The following is a 22,500-nucleotide window of genomic DNA, read 5'->3' as shown; positions in this document are numbered from 1 at the left end:
ATTGACTATGTAATACATGAATAAATACGAGATCAACTGCTGTAGACTTGTCTGGCCTTTACTTAGGACTTTAAAAAGTAATTATGGTACTAGAAAGTTTATAGTTTATTCGAAGCTTATTTGGTGAAAAGAGATAAGCCATCATTTCTAGCACCAAGAAAATAGAGATTCTTACACGCTACCTTATCTCCAGATGAATACTTTATTTTTATCAACATGAATCCTTTATCTTTCTCAACATGACTACTTTCTGACCTCAACTTGACTATCTTCAAAGGCCACAGAGATGACTTGTCAGGTCATCAAGGGTGCTTTCTCCACTGGTGATGCAGAATCCTTATAAAACCACTTGTAGAGTCATGCAGTCACTTTTGAAACCCTAATAACATGAACTACGCACAAGTAGTGTGTGTTAAAGATTATCGAGATGAGACGCGAAAAAGTCTGAAAAATACGGTCGTGCTTTATTAATCATTCTATTTTGTTAACCATTTTACTTTGTTAACAGTCAGCAGCGAATAAAAAGAAGAAAAAAAAATTTGCGTGGTCACTCATTCACACAAAATAGATAAAATAAAATATAATGAGACTAATTTTATATTTTCTAAGTTACGGAGCTAATGAGATTGTAATACAAAAAAAAAATATGCTAAAAAATAATTATGGGCTAAATTTGTTAAGCAGTGACTGAGTTAAAAAAAAAATCTATACGTAAAACACGAAAACATCACATTTTACTGCTAAAAAAAAAAAAAAAACATACAAACACGCTTACATATTCATTCCACGCTCATTTCGTGAAAAGGCGAAATTTAAATACAAAGCACAAGTCAAATTTTCAATCTTTTTTTTTTCAAGGCACAAAGCAAAGTAACACCAAGGCAACTAGATGAAAGAAAGGCAAGGTGACGCCCATGCCGCGCCTCTCCTGCTACCTGTCCGTCGTGGGAGGCGGCTCCGAGTGAGGCTTCAATTAGCACCGCAATAACAAAGTTCCCTGTGCTGCACCAACAATCATTTGCTCCCCGCACCTCCTCTTTTTCATCGGAATATTTCTGGTCCCAAACTTTCGCCTGACAAGTGCCTGTCAATAACTTCTCAGCGTTAGAATTACGATTGTGGGATGACCTACCTTTCTTTTCTTTCTTTTTCTTTTCTTTTATATACTCTCTCTCTCTCTCTCTCTCTCTCTCTCTCTCTCTCTCTCTCTCTCTCTCTCTCTCTCTCTCTCTCTCTCTCTCTCTCTCTCTCTCTCTCATACATTTTCACCCCATTAAAACCATATACAAGTTTCCCATAAAATTTTCTCATGTTCCCCAGTCGAATTCTTTGACATTCCCCCATTAAAATCCCCAACACATTTTTCATCATAATCCCATTTAGTCCCTCATTAAAACCTCTAACATATCCCCCATTAAAATTCATAACATTCCCCCATAAGTTCCTCGCAAATTCTCCCAGTGATATCCTCTTAAATATCCCTAAAATACACCCCATTAACTTAAAATCCCTCTCATGTTCCCCCATCAATTCCAAACAGATCATCCCATTAAGCCCCATACAGGACAAGCCAAATAGAGAACCACAGAACCACTGACCGTCTTCCCCATTACATTACAGTACGTTCCCCTCATTTCTCCCTCTACCAAAACCGAGACTTTGATTACCACTTGAGCTGGACGGGACACAGAAACGCTGGAAGAAAAGAAACTGTAGCGCTGCAAATTGAGGTGACGAATGCTTTATCAGTTCTAGCGCGCGCATAATTGAAAGGCGCTGATGTAGACCACTCTTGTCCACACCAACTACGAGAGTCGCACAGTACCTTCGCATATCCAGTGTTCCCCCAACGTGGCGTGTATAAACTTGTGGAAAAAGAAATGAAGGTATTTAATGTTAGCTGGGTTTGGCTTTTACTTGAGTCCAGCCAGCTTGTTAAAATAAAACACTGCGTATGTGATGTGGTTCAGTGGTTTGTTTGTTTGTGTGTTTGTTGTGTTTTTTGTATCACTACTGTTTTCTATCTTGTGTTATGTTTCGTTTTTTTTTGTGTGTGTTTTTTTATTTGTGAGTGTTTTTATACTTTTCATTGTGCTTTCTGTCTCATACGAATGGAACCACGTCGAGTGATTAAAAAAACTCCTTTATTATTTCGATTTTCCAAACCACAAGAGAGAGAGAGAGAGAGAGAGAGAGAGAGAGAGAGAGAGAGAGAGAGAGAGAGAGAGAGAGAGAGAGAGAGAGAGAGAGAGAGAGAGAGAGAGAGAGAGAAACACATGGGCCACTCCAATATATTCCCTCGACAACATGTTTGGGGGAGGAAGAGAATGAGAAGGGAAGAGAAGGGGAGGGGTGGAGGGGAGGAGAGGAGAAAGTGGAGGGGTGGAGAGAAGGGTGGAGAGGAGTTACTGTATGAGAGAGAGAGAGAGAGAGAGAGAGAGAGAGAGAGAGAGAGAGAGAGAGAGAGAGAGAGAGAGAGAGAGAGAGAGAGAGACTCATTCAACCTTACACCACTCACTGTTATCTCTCCCCCCTCTAGAGACCACCACCACCACCACCACCACCACCACCACCACCACCACCACAACAACACATCACCAGCAAAACAGCAACACTTTCAATACATACATTCAATACATTCAACAGGACACTAATTCTCCCCCCATAAACACAAAACCCCCAACACAGGAGCGCTCCCCCACCCACCTATGCATGGAGTGGACCCCTCTAATATCTGGGGGAGGTGGGGCAGGTGGGACAGGTGGGTGGGGGAGGGACACGCCATGCTAAAGGCTACACTCATAACATTTCTAAACTTGATTGAGGAGAAAGGTTATTGCAATGAACTCCCACTCTTTAATCCTCTTGCTTCACTGGTAGACAATCTTTTTACGTATTATCTCTTATTTTTGTTTTGTAGTTTCTTAATTACTGTTGATACTTAGAAAAGATTTTAATATTATTTTTTTCTTTTGTCTTCGCACCTTTTTTTCCACTGATAGACATTTTTTTTATCTATTACCACTTTTATATAGTCTATTAAATACTGTGGTTACCTATAAATGACATAAATCTTTTCTCGTTTTCTTTCCATGCAAACTATTATTAAGTGCTCTGAATGGTATTAAACAACGACCATACCAACATTTGTTTCCTCAATATCACTTCTTGTTTTTGTTTTATATTCTCTTGAAAAGCACTGTTGGCCAGAAATTACATATATCAAACTTTTATTTCTGTCTGCAAACTTTTTAACATTTCTCTGAGTGCTACAAAATGACTACCATACCTTCTTTCATTTTATCGTGCTTTTTATTTCATCATCATTTTTTTCATCATCACTCAACTTTTTTGGACACTTGTTTTTGTTTTATAGTTTCTTTAATGAAATTATTTATGAAGGAATATGATTAATGCTTTCACATAATTATTTAGCTCCTCATTCATTTTCTATTCATTCTTTTTCTTTTTATTTTTTTTTTACTTACATTCATCATCGGAAGACTGAATAATAATCCCTCCACCGCTCTTTTATTCATCTTCCTTCACTTCAATTTTCTGAATTATTTTGTTTTCTTTATGAATCCTATTTCATATTCCACGAGTGAACATCTTTCGAGCTCACTCAAGCGAAAAATGAATAAATAAACAAACCAAAATCTAAATAAACAAACAAACAAACAAACAAGCCAATCAACACTACGGACCAAAAAAGACGTATAAACAAATCCAATAAATAAATAAATAAATAAATAAATAAACAAACAAATTAACACAACAATCACCCTGTTAGTCTATTACTGTAGTTCACTCAATAAAACACATTTCTTTTAACTTTTAACAAGCAACCAAAGTAAACCTCCGACCTTTATATGCACATTTGCGTGCCGAGTTAAGAGGCACTGGCTGACTTAACCATGAATAATTTAATAGCTGAAGTGAATGTTATGATGGCGGCGGCAATGCAGAGAGGTGGTGGGCGTGAGTGATGGAGATGAGGACGAGGGTGTGGCAGGAGCGAGGCGTGGGCTGCAGTGATCCGTGTAAGAGGGCGTTGAAGATTGGGAGGGCTAAGGAGGGAGAAGTGGAAGCGAAGGTGGAATGTGGAAGAGGACAGTAAGTGTGGGTGTGTGTGTCAGTGGGCATGTCATTGAGTGGATAAGTGGGTTGGAGGGTGGGTGTGTATGTGGGGGAGGGGGAGGCATTGTTGGGCGTGGTAGTAGGTGGATGGATGGATGGATGGATGGATGGATGGAAGAGAAGTGGATAGTTTCTCTCTCTCTCTCTCTCTCTCTCTCTCTCTCTCTCTCTCTCTCTCTCTCTCTCTCTCTCTCTCTCTCTCTCGGAACTAAATAATTAACAGATCTGAAAGAAAGAAATTGCAGTTTATATAAAGAACAAGGTAATCACTACTAGAAATACTGCGACAAATTACTCTCTCTCTCTCTCTCTCTCTCTCTCTCTCTCTCTCTCTCTCTCTCTCTCTCTCTCTCTCTCTCTCTCTCTCTCTCTCTGAAATATCAAGGTTCGCTAAATCAGAACGTTCATTCTTTTCACCCTCTTCTCCCTGCCATGTCCTTCCTTCCTTCCTCGCTCGCGTGGTCATTTCGCAAAACACAGAATTTCCGAAGGCGTGAAAAAATGTAAAGAAAAAGAAGCTCCGACGTTTTCTTTTTTTTTTTTTTTTCTTATTCCCATCTTGATTTAGACAGTTTTCTGAGGATCCCTAAAAATTATAGCAGTTGTAGCAGTGGTGGTGGTGGTGGTGGTGGTGGTATAGTAGTAGTAGTAGTAGTAGTAGTAGTAGTAGTAGTAGTAGTAGTAGTAGTAGTAGTAGTAGTAGTAGTAGTAGTGGTAGTAGTAGTAGCAAGAAAAGAAAGTAAAAGAAAAAAAGAAAAGGAAGGAAAGAAACAAAAGAAAGGAAAGAAAGGAAAGAAAAATAAACAACAACAACAACAACAACAACAACAACAACAACAACCACAACCACAAACACAAAGACACCACTCGTTAATACTAAACGAACAAGACAAAAAGAAAAAAAAATAGACGAACAAAAGAAAACAAAAATTTGACGACCAATCAAAAAAAAAAAAAAAGCCAGACAGGAAAGAAAGCAAATCTAATTAATGAAGAATAAAAGGTATATGTTCTCTCTGGTGTTAAATCCTGCAAACAGCGCAGAAAACAAGACTTCACACTTAATCTTGAGCAAGACGACACGTGAAAATAAAAAAAACAATAAATAAAATAAAAGGATTCTTGTTCGTGCGGGGTCTTATCACCTCTCTCTCTCTCTCTCTCTCTCTCTCTCTCTCTCTCTCTCTCTCTCTCTCTCTCTCTCTCTCTCACCAAAGACTCTACAGGTGCCAAATTTACAGAGTTGAACGAGAAGGGGAAAGAGAAAAAGGACAAAGGTGGAGGAGGGAGGAGTAAGGGATGGAAAGGGAAATGAAGGGAAAGAAGAGGGGGTAATGGGTAAGAGGAAAGAGAGGGAGGGAGATGTAGAGGGAATGGTAAGAAGGAAAGATGGAGATAAAGAAGGAAAGGGAGAAAAGAAGGAATGGATGTAGCGAAGGAAGAGAGAAAAATGAGTAAGAGAGAGAGAGAGAGATGGGAGATGGAAACATGGAAGGGCAGAGGAGAGGTAGGAAGAGAGGGAGAAAAGGGAGGAGGGAGGAGGAAGAGAGGGCTGGCGGGTCGGTTACCTGTCTTGAATACCTGGACGCAAAACGCTGTGTTGTTCTTTACCTGGGCAGGTGCCGGTTCCCACAGTATCTATCGCCGCTTTCTTTGCCCCGCTATCTATCGCCAGGGAAGGAGCGGCGGCAGACAGGCGACTTGTTGCAGTGCTCTGAGATAAGAGTTTATTTCTGTACAGTCTAGTGGAAGAAGAACATAGCGGCGGCGGTGGTGGTGATGGTGGAACTAGTAGGAGTATTAGTTATATTCTATTATTCAGTCAGTTACTCAATTATTGATCTATTTATTTATTTATTTACTGAGTCAATCATTAATTCGGTCAGTTTTATTCACAATAATACATAGTAAGCTATATTTGTAGAGTAGTAGTACTTGTAGCAACAGCAGCAGCACTAGTAGTAGTAATACTTGTAGTAGCAGTAGTAACCACCACCACCAAGAACAACAAGAAATTCACCATTACAACAACAACAACTACTACTACTACTACTACTACTACTACTACTACTATATCTCCTGTCAGCCATTTGTTTTTAGTTCTCACTTAAATAAATCGAAACAATGATCATCTTTAACACATTAGTAATCACTGGATAAAAGAGAGAGAGAGAGAGAGAGAGAGAGAGAGAGAGAGAGAGAGAGAGAGAGAGAGAGAGAGAGAGAGAGAGAGAGAGAGAGAGAGAGAGAGAGAGAGCACATCCGTCCATCTTTTCTCTCAATTCCAAACCGACCTTTCAACCTTTTCAACTAATGCACTGCTTATGAATAATTTACCTGTAATTACGTTCAACGCCCAAACGCAGGTAAGGTTTAAATTTGCTCCCCCGTTCACTCGCTACTTTACTGCCCACATCTGTCCACACCTGACCGGCCAGCTCGTTCAGTCCAATTAGTGAGCACATCTTTAAAAATTGGGGCCCAAATTCATTAGACTGACTCAATGAAAAAAAAAGAATTGCTAGATGTTGCAGTCAATAAAAAGAACGTGTGTGTGTGTGTGTGTGTGTGTGTGTGTGTGTGTGTGTGTGTGTGTGTGTGTGTGTGTGTGTGTGTGTGTGTGTGTGTGTGTGTGTGTGTGTTTCTCAGGCCCGGAAGCACACACACCTACTCCTCCTCCTCCTCCTCCTCCTCCTCCTCCTCCTCCTCCTCCTCCTCCTCCTCCTCCTCCTCCTCCTCCTCCTCCTCCTCCTCTCTTTTTCTCCTCCTTCATTATCACCTCCTCTTTGTGGCTATGACATCAATTTCCTCTCACCTTTCTTCCTTTTTATTCACTCCTTGCCTATTTCCACTCCCAATCACACATTTTTTTAGAGTTCCTTCTGTTCGCGTCCCTTTAAAAAGTATTTATTTGTACTCGTAAATATTTAAAATCACTCGAAAACTCATGAAGAGGAACTAAGGCGATGAAAGAGAAAGCGATATAAAAAGTCAACTAAAACCAAGTAAAGGAGAGATGATGGAAGAAATTTTGATAACATACGAGTAGAAGAGGAGCAGAAGAAGGAAACAAGAGGTAAAAAGTAGGATGATGATGATGATGATGATGATGATGATGATGATGATGATGATAAGAAGAAGGAGGAGGAGGAGGAGGAGGAGGAGGAGGAGGAAAAAAATTAATAGGAGGAACAGAAAGAACAAGAAAGAGCTAGAGAAAGAGGAGGAGGAGGAGGAGGAGGAGGAGGAGGAGGAGGAGGAGGAGGAGGAGGAGGAGGAGGAATACGAAGCAAGTTGCATTACGGATAATTTGTGATGAGAGGAGGAAATTAGAAAAGAAGCGATAAGAGAGGGGAGGAAGGAAGAAAACACCGATAAGAGAGAGAGAGAGAGAGAGAGAGAGAGAGAGAGAGAGAGAGAGAGAGAGAGAGAGAGAGAGAGAGAGAGAGAGAGAGAGACTTTGCTTTTGAATTTAAGAAACACCGCATCATTTAAGTCTTACAATCTCTCTCTCTCTCTCTCTCTCTCTCTCTCTCTCTCTCTCTCTCTCTCTCTCTCTCTCTCTCTCTCTCAAGCGGAGTTCAATACTGATAAACATAACGTAGTAAGGGTCAGTAGCGGCGATGGGGCAAATCAGTGATAAAGACAGGAAGCAAGGGAGGGAGGGAGGGATTGGTGAAGGGAGTGAAGAGAGGAAGGAAGGAAAGAAAGGGAGGGAGGAAGGGAAAAGGGAGGAAAGGTGAAGGAATGAAGTAAAGGAAGGAAGGAAGGAAGGAAGGAAGGAAGGAAGGAAGGAAGGAAGGAAGGGAGGAAAGGGAAAGGAAGGAAAGGAGAGGAAAGAAGGGAAAGAAAAGGAAAGGAAGGGGATGGAAGAAAGAAAGAAAGAAAGAAAGAAGGAAGGAAGGAAGAAAGGAAGAAGACCATAGATAACTCCTAGGTGTGCGTGCGTGCGTTCGTACATTGTGTGTGTGTGTGTGTGTGTGTGTGTGTGTGTGTGTGTGTGTGTGTGTGTGTGTGTGTGTGTGTGTAAGGAATATATCTCTGTCATATAGTTCTTTCACCCCCACCCCCACCGTCTCTCTCTCTCTCTCTCTCTCTCTCTCTCTCTCTCTCTCTCTCTCTCTCTCTCTCTCTCTCTCTCTCTCTCTCGCGTCATTTTTGTATTGTCGCAGAGAAAGGATCTAGCAACGCCGGGCCTTAATTCCTGCGCCAAGGCAAGGAATGCTTCACAGAATGACTCGCTGTTTGCCTTCACCTTTTTTTCCTCCCTCTCACTCTCACTTTCTTTCATTGTTTTTTTTTTTTTTTTTACCTGCCCGCCATGCAGAGGAAAGAAAGGAGAGAAGGAGAAGATGGTTAGAAAGACGGGAAAGGGAAAGAGATTAAGGGGAGAAAGAAAGAGGGAAAAGGACAAGAGGATAGAAGATGAAGAGGAAACAAGAGGTGGAGGAAACAAATGAACACAAGCCAAGCAAAGAGGGAAGGTTCAGTCCATCATTAAATAGACAAACAAAGATATCATGTGCATTTATCAGCCCCCACCTCTCTCTCTCTCTCTCTCTCTCTCTCTCTCTCTCTCTCTCTCTCTCTCTCTCTCTCTCTCTCTCTCTCTCTTTTTGTGTGTGTTGTTAATCTAAATTATTTGCACGCATCTGTCATTTGAGAGAGAGAGAGAGAGAGAGAGAGAGAGAGAGAGAGAGAGAGAGAGAGAGAGAGAGAGAGAGAGAGAGAGAGAGAGAGAGAGAGAGAGAGAGAGAGAGAGAGAGAGAGAGAGAGAGAGAACCAAAATACTCAACTAGCAAATCTAAAGCTGGAAAGAAAACACGAAAAATTGAAAAAACGGTGTCTGTAGGAAAAAAAATAGAAAATAAAAAGCATCACAAAGTTTAAATGGAAAGTAGCAGAATGAACAGCAGAAGTTAATTACCGTGGGAAAAAGGGAAACGCGGGAAGACAAGGAGAAAACAAGACACACACACACACACACACACACACACACACACACACACACACACACACACACACACACACACACAGACAGAGAAAGCGAGATGGAGAGAAAGAAAAATAAACGTACCAACAAACAAGACGAAATAAAAAATAAAAAAAGAGGAGAGGAGAGAGGAAAAAAAATAGAAGAGGAAGGAGAAGGAAAAAGATGAAAATACTAGCTCAAAAAATAACTTAAAAACATCCTCTTGGCTTGCCTCTGCTAGGATGAAGAAGGATGCGTGAGAAGGAAGGAGAAAGAAGTAGAGAAGGAAGGAAAGGAGAGGACGAGAGGAGAGAAGAGATATATTAAAGGAAAGAGAGGGAGAAAAATAAAAAGTATAACAAAATATGAGAGAGAGAGAGAGAGAGAGAGAGAGAGAGAGAGAGAGAGAGAGAGAGAGAGAGAGAGAGAGAGAGAGAGAGAGAGAGAGAGAGAGACGTCTGCAAGGAGCCATTCAAAGCCTGTAGACTGGAGAGAGAATTTATTTTGGTAATTAAGAGGCTTCGAACTGGCTTGAGAGGAATCCAGGGTTTGTTTTGGTCTTGCCTACTGCCCTTCCCCCTCCTCTCTCTCTCTCTCTCTCTCTCTCTCTCTCTCTCTCTCTCTCTCTCTCTCTCTCTCTCTCTCTCTCTCTCTCTCTCTCTCTCTCTCAACGACTGCCTACAGTTCTCTTACTTCTAACCCTTCCTCTTCCTCCTCCTCCTCCTCCTCCTCCTCCTCCTCCTCCTCCTCACTTCCATACCCTAAAATCCCTTCCTCCTTATCTTCCCCCATCTGCGTGTTCCTCCTCCTCCTCCTCCTCCTCCTCCTCCTCCTCCTCCTCCTCTTCCTCCTCCTTTTCCTCTTCCTCCTCCTCCTCCTCCTCCTACATTGCTCTGCCTACGACTTATTAAATCCTTCTTCCTTCTCATTTCCTCCTTCCTTCCAACATTTTTTTTTCTCTCTCTCTCTCTCTCTCTCTCTCTCTCTCTCTCTCTCTCTCTCTCTCTCTCTCTCTCTCTCTCTCTCTCTCTCTCTCTCTCTCTCTCTCTCTCATTCCCCCTTATTTTTTTCTCTTCTCCGTCTCTTCATCAATTCTTCAAGCCTTCCTCCATCTCTTTTCTTCCCTCCCTTCCACTTTCTCTATTCTTCTTTAATCTCCCTTTCTCCTTCATTCTTCTTTTTCCTTCCTTTCTTCCACTCTCCTGTTTCCCCCTTTCATCTCTCTTTCTCCTTTTGTCCTTCTTTTCCTTCCTTCTTTCCATCCATCCTCTTTCATTCTTTCTAACTCATCTTCCATCTTGCCGTTGACTCTCCCTCTTTCCTCCAAACCTAGCCTTACATTTTTCCCCAACTTTCCCTCCCTCCACCCCCATCATCCCCCCCCCCCAACCCTCCGGCACAAAACAATGTCTCTCTGTCCTGGAAACGTAATATTTTCGGAGACATTAAACTTTGGCTGCCTGGGTCCCGCGACGATGAGAGAGAGAGAGAGAGAGAGAGAGAGAGAGAGAGAGAGAGAGAGAGAGAGAGAGAGAGAGAGAGAGAGAGAGAGAGAGAGAGAGAGAGAGAGAGAGAGAGAGAGAATAAGAGAATGAGAATTACATACATAATTCATGGATGCAAGCTTACATACATAAATACATAACTGCATACGTTCATAGATACATGCATGCATACATACATACATACATACATACATACACAGACAGACAGAAGACATACAGAATGGACATACAGAACGGACATACAGAGACAGATACAGACAGCCAAACAGATGGACAAACACAGACATACAGAACAGACATACAGAAAAGATAGACAGACAGACAGACAGACAGACAGACAGACAGACAGACAGACAGACAGACAGACAGACAGACAGACAGATAAGCAGACATATAGCAAATTGAATTAACAAACAAATCTATATTATGTACACGTTATCACTGAACATTACCAAATAAAAAAAAACACAAAAAAAAGTAGGATAAAAGTGAAGAAAAGCATCACAATGAAAACACACACACACACACACACACACACACACACACACACACACACACACTGACCACTAAACATACGAAATACAACAACACAAACAGGGAACAAAAAAAATTAAATTTCAAGCCACCGTAAGAAACACGAACTAAAAACAGAATTAGCAAAAAAAATCACCATACCACAATTGAAAAAAAAAAAAAAAAGATTCGAAACGCGAAAAAAAGAACACATCAATTCCTGCGAGCCATGAATAACAAAGAAAAAGAAAGAACAAACGAAAACAAACGAAAGCCAAACCAGCACAGAGGAAAGAGTAAGTGCCAAGAGTCAATGAAGCAAACAACAGAGTCCACCATCATGAAAGAAGCAAAGGCGAAAAGTTAACAAAGATAACTGAGGAACCATATGAGAGAGAGAGAGAGAGAGAGAGAGAGAGAGAGAGAGAGAGAGAGAGAGAGAGAGAGAGAGAGAGAGAGAGAGAGAGAGAGAGAGAGAGAGAGAGAGAGAGAGAGAATAAAGTAGAAGAACCGGAGGGAGAGGAGCAAGTGTCATTGAGAGAAGGAAGGGATTAAGGAAAGAAAAGGAGATTAAGAGGAGCAGAGAGAGAGAGAGAGAGAGAGAGAGAGAGAGAGAGAGAGAGAGAGAGAGAGAGAGAGAGAGAGAGAGAGAGAGAGAGAGAGAGAGAGAGAGAGAGAGGTTAAGAAGCGAGGGATGAAAAATGGAGGAGGAGGAAAGTGGAGGGAAAGAGAAGAGTGAAAAAAGGTTAAGAATCAAGGAGAAGAAACAGAAGAGATAGAAAAAAAAAAAAAAGGAAGCGACAAGTGGAAAGTAGAGACGGAAAGCGAGGAGGAGGAGGAGGAGGAGGAGGAGAAAAGAAAAGAGAAGAAAAAAAGAAAAGAAGAAAGTGAAAGACGACGAAAAAGGATGACTAAAAAGCAACAAAAATAAGAAGGTAAACGTGAAGAGAAAAAAAGGAAGAGAAGATGTAAGTAATAGAAGGATGAGCGCGTTTCTCTTTTACCTCCCTCTCCCTCTCCCTCTCCCTCCTCCTCCTCCACCTCCTCCTCCTCCTCCTCCTCCTCCTCCTCCTCCAGGTGAATCCGTCGGAGGAGTGTAACGTAATCAAACTTTGAGTTAATTACTGAACAGGTATTCCCTCTCAACACTACCACCTCCTCCTCCTCCTCCTCCTCCTCCCCCTCCTTCCTTCCCTCCTCTTCCTTTAATCTTCCTTTCCCCTCCTTTCTCTTCCTTTAATCTTCCTTTTCCCTTCCACTTTCTCTTCCTTTATTCTTCATACGTTCCCTCTTCCACCTTCCTTTTCTTTTAATCTTCTCCTTCCACTTCCTTTTCATTTAATCTTTATTCTTTTCCTTCCACTTTCATCTTACTTTTTCCCTTCCACTTGTCTTCCTTTTATCTTCATTTTTTTTTCCTTCCATTTCCTCTTCCTTTAATTTTCATCCTTCTCCTCTTCCACCTTTCTTTTTCTTTTAATACATTTTCCTCTTCTATCTTTCTCCTCCTTTTTCCTTTATCCTCCAAATTTTCCTATCATTTGTATCTTCTTTTCTTATTAAATTTTCTTCTTATTTCTCTCTTTCCTTCCCTTCGTAATTTTCTTTCCCTCCTTTCTCTTCCCTTCTTTCCAATTCCTCTTCTCTCCCTCTTCTCCACTCTCTTCACTTCCTTTTACCTTAATCCTGCTACTTTCCCTCTCTCCTTTCCTCTCTTCTCTTCTCCTCTCCTCTCCCCTGCTTCGCTTCTTCCTTCGCAGTTAAGACAATCACGTTAGCAGTGTTTATTTTCCACAGCTGAGAGAGAGAGAGAGAGAGAGAGAGAGAGAGAGAGAGAGAGAGAGAGAGAGAGAGAGAGAGAGAGAGAGAGAGAGAGAGAGAGAGAGAGAGAGAGAGAGAGAGAGAGAGAGAGAGAGAGAGAGAGAGAGAGAGAGCAATTCCCCTTCATGTTCACAAGTAGCATAATTAATCTGTTATGTTTTGTCATTATTGTTTCCCTTGTCAGTTTGTCTTCAAGTTTTCCACTTCATCACCTGTTCCGAAGTATGCTCGTGCGCTCTCTCTCTCTCTCTCTCTCTCTCTCTCTCTCTCTCTCTCTCTCTCTCTCTCTCTCTCTCTCTCTCTCTCACGCCCTTTGTTTGTTTCTGTGTGTGTGTGTGTGTGTGTGTGTGTGTGTGTGTGTGTGTGTGTGTGTGTGTGTGTGTGTGTGTGTGTGTGTGTGTGTGTGTGTGTGTGTGTGTGTGTGTGTGTGTGTGTGTGTGTGTGTGTGTGTGTGAGAGAGAGAGAGAGAGAGAGAGAGAGAGAGAGAGAGAGAGAGAGAGAGAGAGAGAGAGAGAGAGAGAGAGAGAGAGAGAGAGAGAGAGAGAGAGAGAGAGACATAATCCCAATAAACCGCATTCACCCACACCCAAACACTTACACACGCACGCACGCACACACACACCCAAACACACACACACACACACACACACACACACACACACACACACACACACACACACACACACACACACAGGCTTTCACAAGGAGAAGCCTCGCATGAACTCTGTAATTATGAACTTGCAGAGCCGAGCAGCCACGAAGGTTTTCCCCGGCGCTTGTGAGCTATACATACCGCTCCCTATTGGTAACACTGCCTGCCTCCCTTGCTTCTTGTGACGGCTTGTACTGCGTGGGGGAAGGTGGTGGTGGTGGTGGTGGTGGTGGTGGTGGTGGTGGTGGTGGTGGTGGTGGCAAAGTGTGAAGTGTTGCAGTCTAAAGAAAAACAAATACGCATCGTCTACTATGAGTGGACTGTACTGTACCGTTATGTAGTTTACTGTGATTTCTTAGGTACTTTTTCTTTTATTTTTCTTTCCTTTTTTTTCCTTTTTTTACGGGCATACTTTTTCTTTTTATTTACTTTATTTGTTTTTGTTTTTTCTTTGTTTTTTCTCTCGGGAACGGTGAGGTTGTTTAGTGATGTGATGGTGTGGTTTTCTTTTTTTTATTCTCTCTCTCTCTCTCTCTCTCTCTCTCTCTCTCTCTCTCTCTCTCTCTCTCTCTCTCTCTCTCTCTCTCTCTCTCTCTCTCTCTCTCTCTTTCCAGTGGACTCAATTTCTTTTATTCACCTAGTAGAAGAAGAAGAAGAAAAAAAAAGGACGTCATCATTATTTGTCGTCGTAGTAGTAGTAGTAGTAGTAGTAGTAGTAGTAGTAGTAGTAGTAGTAGTAGTAGTAGTAGTAGTAGTAGTAGTAGTAGTAGTAGTAGTAGTAGTAGTAGTAGTAGTAGTAGGTGGTAGAACAATTTCATTTTTTATTTTTTTTTTTTGTAAGGAAACCAAACAATCTCCCCGGACCACCTCTCCTTTCACCACCACCGTCACACCACACAACTGTTCGACACGTGAAGGGAAACTCTGTTTTTCCCCTCCCCCTAAATCAAGGTCACCGAGCCTCTGGTCATGGGCGAGCGGAGCAGACAGGCATGGACAGGTGTGGCGAGGGGGTGTGAAAAGCTAGAGGGGCGGCGGTGCGGGTGGTGGAACGCTCAGATTTTGAACTTTTTTTTTTTTTTAACTCGTGACATTTTCCAATTTGTAAAAGTCTAAACTACCGTCTGTCTTGACTCCGATCTGGTGTGGAAAAAAAAAAAAAAAAGGAAAAAGAAGGTGGAATTGTTATTAAGTTACTTGGTATATTCTGTGGTACAAACCCAGCAGGAGTGTGTTTAAGTGTACATGCATAATAACAGGCATAACAGAAGATTGCTTAGACTTATGGATGGTGATGAGAGATGGCATGGCTTAAGTGACCATGAGTTGCACTGTGTAGGTTAACTAGACTTTTGCAATTTCCATGTTTTTTTTATGCTACTAAGTTCCTCCTCCTCCTCCTCCTCCTACTACTACTACTACTACTACTACTACTACAACAGCTACCACAACACTCGGGTCAGAACTTTATGTGCATTCAGATTTGCTTGAACACAGTACGAGACTATAACTTCTTCAATAAACACGTGAACTTCTCTTTGTACGATCACATTACTTATTAATAAACAATAAACCATGAATGCTCTAGGTGAGGGCCAAACAGTGACCATCACCACATTCTTTTTCGTAGTAGTAGTAGTAGTAGTAGTAGTAGTAGTAGTAGTAGTAGTAGTAGTAGTAGTAGTAGTAGTAGTAGTAGTTTGTTCTTGTAGTTTTAAAAATCACAGAACAAAAATAACACCCACACGTCTGATCTTCCTCTCAGTACGTCCTAATAATATTTCATGATTATCAACAGTAAAGTATCACAATGATGAGGGAAAAAAAAACTAAACGCGCTATTGTCATCGGTATGAAAAGTCTAGCTGCGAGAGGATAGCCATTCAGAGCAATCAGTTCATTCACTACAAATACAATGGGCTAGTTACACATGCGTCGCCGCCAGATGTCACCACCAGTATACGGGCTCGCTATTGTAAAGATAACTGGAATTCAAATATTTACTGTATTATGTATATGTATCGCGAGTTCAAAAAAAAAAAGCTTCAGACGATGATATTTTTTATACATTCAGTAAAAAAGTAAATATATGTACCAAATGGCATTTTCTACAACAGCAGTACCTTTTTGTCATTTGTGTGTCTAACTTGTCTGTTGTCACATGCACCTGGTTGTGGCCTGTTCCACTTGATTCCCACAAGTGTTCACGGCTTCTTCTAGAGGACAATTCAATAAATGGAAGGGAAAATATAAAGAACGTGAAAATGTGCTCCTGACTTCACACACACACACACACACACACACACACACACACAGTTTATCGACGGAGGAGTACCAAAGTGATATATCAGCAAAATATCTGATACAAAAAAAATACACAACACAAAATATTAAAAACATAATACATAATAAAATACACAATATAAAATAGCAAAATATAACATACCATATATCTATCCCCTGCCCAAACAAAATAATACGACTAACAGACCGCCCCCCACACCCACACACCAGATTCGTCTAATAAAAATGGGTGGCCTGCTGACTACTGAAACTTTAAATGGTTCATACAAACTTGGTGACGTTCAGACAGTACACTAGATTTTTTTTGTACTATACTTTCATTCTGACACACGATACTTTATTTTTATTTTTATTTATTTATTTTATTTTTTATTTATTTATTATTATTATTATTATTATTATTCGCCCGCCGCCCACATTCCATTCCTCCCCTGGGACCTGACGCCAGCCTTCGGCCGTCTATCACCACGTGAGGTCAACCCTCACCCTTTGTCTCCGGACGCCAGCCCCTGGCGTGACCTGAGCCGGCCCAGTCCGTGTCTGCCCAGCCTTGCTGGCGGACATGCGTAGTCACGTTCACCCAGACCCGGGGTCGGACATGCGGCTCATGGCGACTAACTTCATAATTATTTTATAAATTTTTGTTTTATTAATATATTTGCAGCTGCTTTACAACAAGTTTATCTATATCCCGGCCACCTCTACATAGTATCAGAATCTAATATATATTAACTAGTATAATGAACTGCTTAGATCTGTTAGAGGAGCCTAGTAACTAAAAGATCAGAATAATGTAAAACCACAATAACGCTTCATAAATGTGACTGGTGTTTAATGAATTACATTATTATTTTTTTTTCTATTGTAATCGTGCACAGTGATGCCGAGATAAACTCAGTGGTTTTGATGCCTTTGAATTCACTTGTAGAACGGACACACATTATCGGAATTGTCCGTTTTGCAGCAGCAGCAGCAGCTAGTGTCGTTTTTGTTGTTGTTGTTATTCTTGATGTTGCTCCTTCTTCTTGATGCTGTTGCTACTGTTGCTGCCACTGTTTTCTTCCAATTGTTGTTATTGTTGTTGTCGTTGCTCCGAGTGGCGGCGTGACAGGTGTGGTCAGGACCATTCCACTTCCTCACCCTCCCGTCACCTCGCCTCCCACAATCAATAGCCTGTCCTCTCTGGGTGACGCTCGTCTAGGAATCACTTTCGTCTACCTGCCGATGCCCTAATTGGGATGGGAGTCTCTCTCTCTCTCTCTCTCTCTCTGTGTGTGTGTGTGTGTGTGTGTGTGTGTGTGTGTGTGTGTGTGTGTGTGTGTGTGTGTGTGTGTGTGTGTGTGTGTGTGTGTGTGTGTGTGTGTGTGTGTGTGTGTGTGTGTGTGTGTGTGTGTGTGTGTGTGTGTGTGTGTGTGTGTGTGTGTGTGTGTGTGTGTGTGTGTGTGTGTGTGTGTGTGTGTGTGTGTGTGTGTGTGTGTGTGTGTGTGTGTGTGTGTGTGTGTGTGTGTGTGTGTGTGTGTGTGTGTGTGTGTGTGTGTGTGTGTGTGTGTGTGTGTGTGTGTGTGTGTGTGTGTGTGTGTGTGTGTGTGTGTGTGTGTGTGTGTGTGTGTGTGTGTGTGTGTGTGTGTGTGTGTGTGTGTGTGTGTGTGTGTGTGTGTGTGTGTGTGTGTGTGTGTGTGTGTGTGTGTGTGTGTGTGTGTGTGTGTGTGTGTGTGTGTGTGTGTGTGTGTGTGTGTGTGTGTGTGTGTGTGTGTGTGTGTGTGTGTGTGTGTGTGTGTGTGTGTGTGTGTGTGTGTGTGTGTGTGTGTGTGTGTGTGTGTGTGTGTGTGTGTGTGTGTGTGTGTGTGTGTGTGTGTGTGTGTGTGTGTGTGTGTGTGTGTGTGTGTGTGTGTGTGTGTGTGTGTGTGTGTGTGTGTGTGTGTGTGTGTGTGTGTGTGTGTGTGTGTGTGTGTGTGTGTGTGTGTGTGTGTGTGTGTGTGTGTGTGTGTGTGTGTGTGTGTGTGTGTGTGTGTGTGTGTGTGTGTGTGTGTGTGTGTGTGTGTGTGTGTGTGTGTGTGTGTGTGTGTGTGTGTGTGTGTGTGTGTGTGTGTGTGTGTGTGTGTGTGTGTGTGTGTGTGTGTGTGTGTGTGTGTGTGTGTGTGTGTGTGTGTGTGTGTGTGTGTGTGTGTGTGTGTGTGTGTGTGTGTGTGTGTGTGTGTGTGTGTGTGTGTGTGTGTGTGTGTGTGTGTGTGTGTGTGTGTGTGTGTGTGTGTGTGTGTGTGTGTGTGTGTGTGTGTGTGTGTGTGTGTGTGTGTGTGTGTGTGTGTGTGTGTGGTTTAATCTATTGTCACCTTGAACGACTGACGTCGCGAAGATGGGCTAGCAAAGGATAAACAAAGAATAAATAAAGCAATATTTGTATCCTTGCCGGCCATTAATCGCATTTTTTTTCTGGTATGTCCGAAAAATGACAAATTTTCATTATCAAAATGTTTAAAATTTTCAATATCAAAAGCTCTATCTGATAATAGGGATATGTTCTTTATTTAAAGAAGAACCCTGGTATATATTAAATATTCTTTAGAGTTCTTAGGAGTGGTGCGTAGATAATGACTATATTTGTCACTTAAAAGAAATTAAGACACTAAAAAGCACACTTTAGTGATTTATATATACATTTTATGTCAATATTCTTCTTCTACTTTTCATGATTTAATAATCTGTAATCTTAGAGCAAAATTTTTAATAGGAAACATTTTTCTTTATTTTCATACCTTAATCAAGCAGTGTTGCAAACATACCCGGGGCAACAAGCACGTGTCAGGTGTGAGCGGGATGCTTCTGATTTTTCCATTACTATCACAAGACCTTTGCTATCTTCTAGGGGAGGTACGCTTTCTACCTGTGTTGCTATAGTACATTAGAATAATGAAACTACCATTCAGTGATAAATTAAAGAAAAGAACAGGAAATAGTCCCCACAAGTACAAAGAAAAGATAAAACATAAACTCTGTTGTCAGCGAAACCAAGTCAATGTTACAGTTCATTTGCTTTCTGGTAAAAAAAAAAAAAAAAAAATCAAGTGTTTTTTTAATGTGTTCAGTTCTCTAATGACGCAATTCATTCGACAAAATGAAGTAACCGTGAGGAGATAAAACCCCTCATATTTAGAAAAATAAACAAATGGCAGCCCAAGCGCCGAGAGTATCTGGCGCAATACAACAGCTGGTGGGTCTGACGTCCTTATCTCAGCAGAGAATATAAGAAAATAAGAACATAAGGGAAGCTGCGAGAAGCATACTTACGTACCTATCTTCGTGCAAGCATGGCGGGCCAGGCTGTTGTGCTGCAAGGCTCAGTCACGATCGTTTATCTGTGTTTTGTCCCGCTGCACAAGGGCACATGATTGTTAAGCGCAGCACCGCCATACAATTAAAGTACAAGTGTTTTTAATCATGGAACTCAATGAACAATCTCAGTCACGTTTATTGGGTGCGTCTCACTGTTGCACGAGTACTTCCCTGCGCCACCACCAGCCAGGCAGGTGGAGGGGCGGAGCCAAGGGAGTGGCTTTTCGGTGCAAACTCACTTTCGTAATTTGAACAATTATCATAATCATCATAACAAAATCAATAACAAAAACAATAATAATAGCATTTACATAAACAACACTAGCAAAACAATATATAACAATAACAATCTTTAATAGGAAAAACAACAACAAAACATTCAAAAAAAAGTAAGCCGTGTTGTTGTTTGTGCACTATTTATCTGTTCGTCCGTCCGTCTGTCTGTCTGTCTGTCTTTATGTCTGTCTGCCTGTCTGCGCGTCTGTCTGCCTGTCTGCCTGTCCTGCTGACGTCCCCGCCAGGTCATGCTGCTACTGCACAATGTTTATGCTGCAAGGTATATATTTTTTAAATGGAGATATTTGCGAGCCTTATTTACTGCGCACCATAATAGTAAAACCAAATGAACGCAGCTTTGTGAAAACAGCTGTAAAAATAGTACGAATTAAGGGGAATTGGAGACTATAAACAAATAAATAACAAAGACACGAATGTTGATGCAGGATTTTACGATGGCCTAATTATTTCTGTGCCAAGGTGATCCATTGCAGCGAATGTTGTCCTGCGCGGGGCAAAATTTAATCTAGGAGTCTACGGTGCATTTACCTTTTTTTTTCTTTTTTTCCCAGGAACAGAAGTTAATTTGAAAATATAAAAAGAAATTAACTCGGAGGAGGGAACAAAAATGAGTGAATGCGTTCCAATCGAGTGTTTTCCAAATAATCCACAGCCGCTGAAAATAGACGAACAGGAAGGAAGAGAAAAGAAAAAAAAAGCATCAGATCTAGTGGGCCTTTCGGAGTTGTACGTGATGAACTACACTATCGAAATGAAGAGGTTGAACAGTAAAGGCGAAAGTTCCTCCCCCACTGACTATATTCACAACATTCATTTTTCTTTCTTGAGGGATTCCTTCTCTTTAGTATCTGGTGTGTCTACGCATGCGCCAAATAGCTGTGCATCCCTTAACACCGGACAATATTCTGAAACACTTCTGTCCACACCTCTACTTCTTTCAAAAGCCTCCTCTAGTTAAAATGACACGGGATTTTCAGTGTTTTTACTGTTCTACTGATAGATTGAGAAGAATTCTATATTATTAACAGGAGAAACACTCTTAAGAAACCGTCTAATCATCACTATGGCCTGTGAAAATAGTCGTGGTGAAAGAGCGAAGTGTTTCTGAATATCGGTTACTTTATCAATTCAATCACCCTTGGCCTGTTCATCACTCACACACACACACACACACACACACACACGAACACCACCAGCACAACCACACCCACCAGTCAGGGAAAAGGAGCATCATCTTCACGCCAGATGCTCCATAGAAAGTCCAGGGAAAACAAAACTGTGAGTGAGAAGCAGCATTTGCCTCTACTGTCACACTCCCTCGCACTCTACATTGTACTTCTATCACACAAACTCCGAAAGGGTCTACAAGTCTGATGGTGTTCGTTCCTTTGTTTTTCAGCTACTGATTATCACACAAACTCCGAAAGGGCCTACAAGTCTGATGGCGTTTGTTCTTTTCTGTGTTCCTTTGTTTTTTTGTGTGTGTGTTTTTTTGATCAGCTAACTCAGAAAGGGCCTAAAGGTCTGATGGTGTTCGTTCCTCCTCTGTTATTTATTTATTTATTTTTTTTTTTTCAGCAGTTGGAGACAATTTAAGCTCCCTTACATTATAATATGAAGGTTCCCACAGGTTCGGAAGAGTTAACAGATCTGCTGCTGTTTGCTCTTCCTTTGTGTTCTTTTATACGGAAACATTGTTAGAGAAGAAGTGTTAAGAGTCACTTCATGAATGTATTGCTTCAAGTGAAAATACAAATAAATCTTCCTTCTCAACTATTATTACTTCTATCATCATCACTACAATCATCACCACCACCTTCATCACAACGTAAGGGAAGCTGCACACCATTACAATTAAACGTGGTAGTCCTGTCATTATCATCCTCGTCATCCTTTTCCAGTACACACACACACACACACACACACACACACACACACAGGTAGGGAAATATTTACACAAGCGTCACCTTCCTCCCTTCTCTCCTCCCTTTGCATCCTCACTCGGACCTTCCTTATCCCCTTCCCCCTCCTACTACCCACTCCTGCCTCCCCCTCCCTCCTCCTCCACCCCCATCCCTTCCACATAGGTGGCAGCCGTCACCCGCCGCGGAACACTTCAGCGTTGACATTTTATTCTATCCTTTAAAACGAAACAATAAAGACGGCACAATATATATATAAACTTCATTTTTCTTTTTTGATCACTATTTTCTTTTCTCGTCGCGTTTAACTGGAAAACTGAAGATGAAACAGGAGATATAAAGTAATTTATTATTTTTTTCTCTCTTTTCTTTCTATTGGTCCTTAAATCTCATCTCTTCGTGTTTACCGTTTTGGATGAAAGATGGAAGAGAAATGTGAACAAAAAAGAATGAGGAAATTAAGAAATCTTGATGGGAAAAAATGGGAGGAGAGGAATTAATTGAAACAGGAAAGAGAGAGAGAGAGAGAGAGAGAGAGAGAGAGAGAGAGAGAGAGAGAGAGAGAGAGAGAGAGAGAGAGAGAGAGAGAGAGAGAGAGAGAGAGAGAGAGAGAATTTATATTGTCCTTAATGAAACTCAATAAAAATGAACGAAAAAAATCAGTGATATTAATTTGTTTTGGTTAGTGAAATTACGTTACGTTACGTTAGGTTAGGTAGTTAGGTAGTTAGGTAGTTATCAACTAGTACTGGCGAGGAGAGAATAAAAACGCCACACTGACAACATATAACAGATGCAAAAACAGATTAATAACGAAATAAATCCAAACTTAACCTTCTCTTTCTCTCCCTGATTCTCAGAAACGATTGATTGATTTACTCTCTCTCTCTCTCTCTCTCTCTCTCTCTCTCTCTCTCTCTCTCTCTCTCTCTCTCTCTCTCTCTCTCTCTCTGGAGCAGGAGTTTGATTTATTTACTAGTTTATTTATCACTCGTCCCCCTCCCATGCCTTCATACGTCAACACGCAGGTGGGGATTAAAA

General features: G+C 41.3%; 1 long non-coding RNA gene across 2 annotated transcripts in view; it reads right to left on the bottom strand.

Moving 5' to 3' along the window:
• LOC135105448 (uncharacterized) overlaps positions 1 to 22,500 on the bottom strand; it is a 135,183-nt gene that overhangs the window by 16,723 nt on the left and 95,960 nt on the right. Inside the window, exon 4 of one of the 2 annotated variants that reach the window (XR_010270848.1) lies at positions 5,711 to 5,854. The exons of the other annotated variant lie outside the window; for it this stretch is intronic. This is a non-coding gene — a long non-coding RNA (uncharacterized LOC135105448). Of the gene's footprint in view, positions 1 to 5,710; positions 5,855 to 22,500 lie in introns of those variants that run through there. 2 annotated transcript variants of the gene reach the window in all.

This window comes from Scylla paramamosain, chromosome 12, assembly GCF_035594125.1.
Source record: "Scylla paramamosain isolate STU-SP2022 chromosome 12, ASM3559412v1, whole genome shotgun sequence".
In the NCBI taxonomy this organism is placed as follows: Eukaryota; Metazoa; Arthropoda; class Malacostraca; order Decapoda; family Portunidae; genus Scylla; species Scylla paramamosain.
This window is presented reverse-complemented; position numbering and strand designations above follow the sequence as displayed.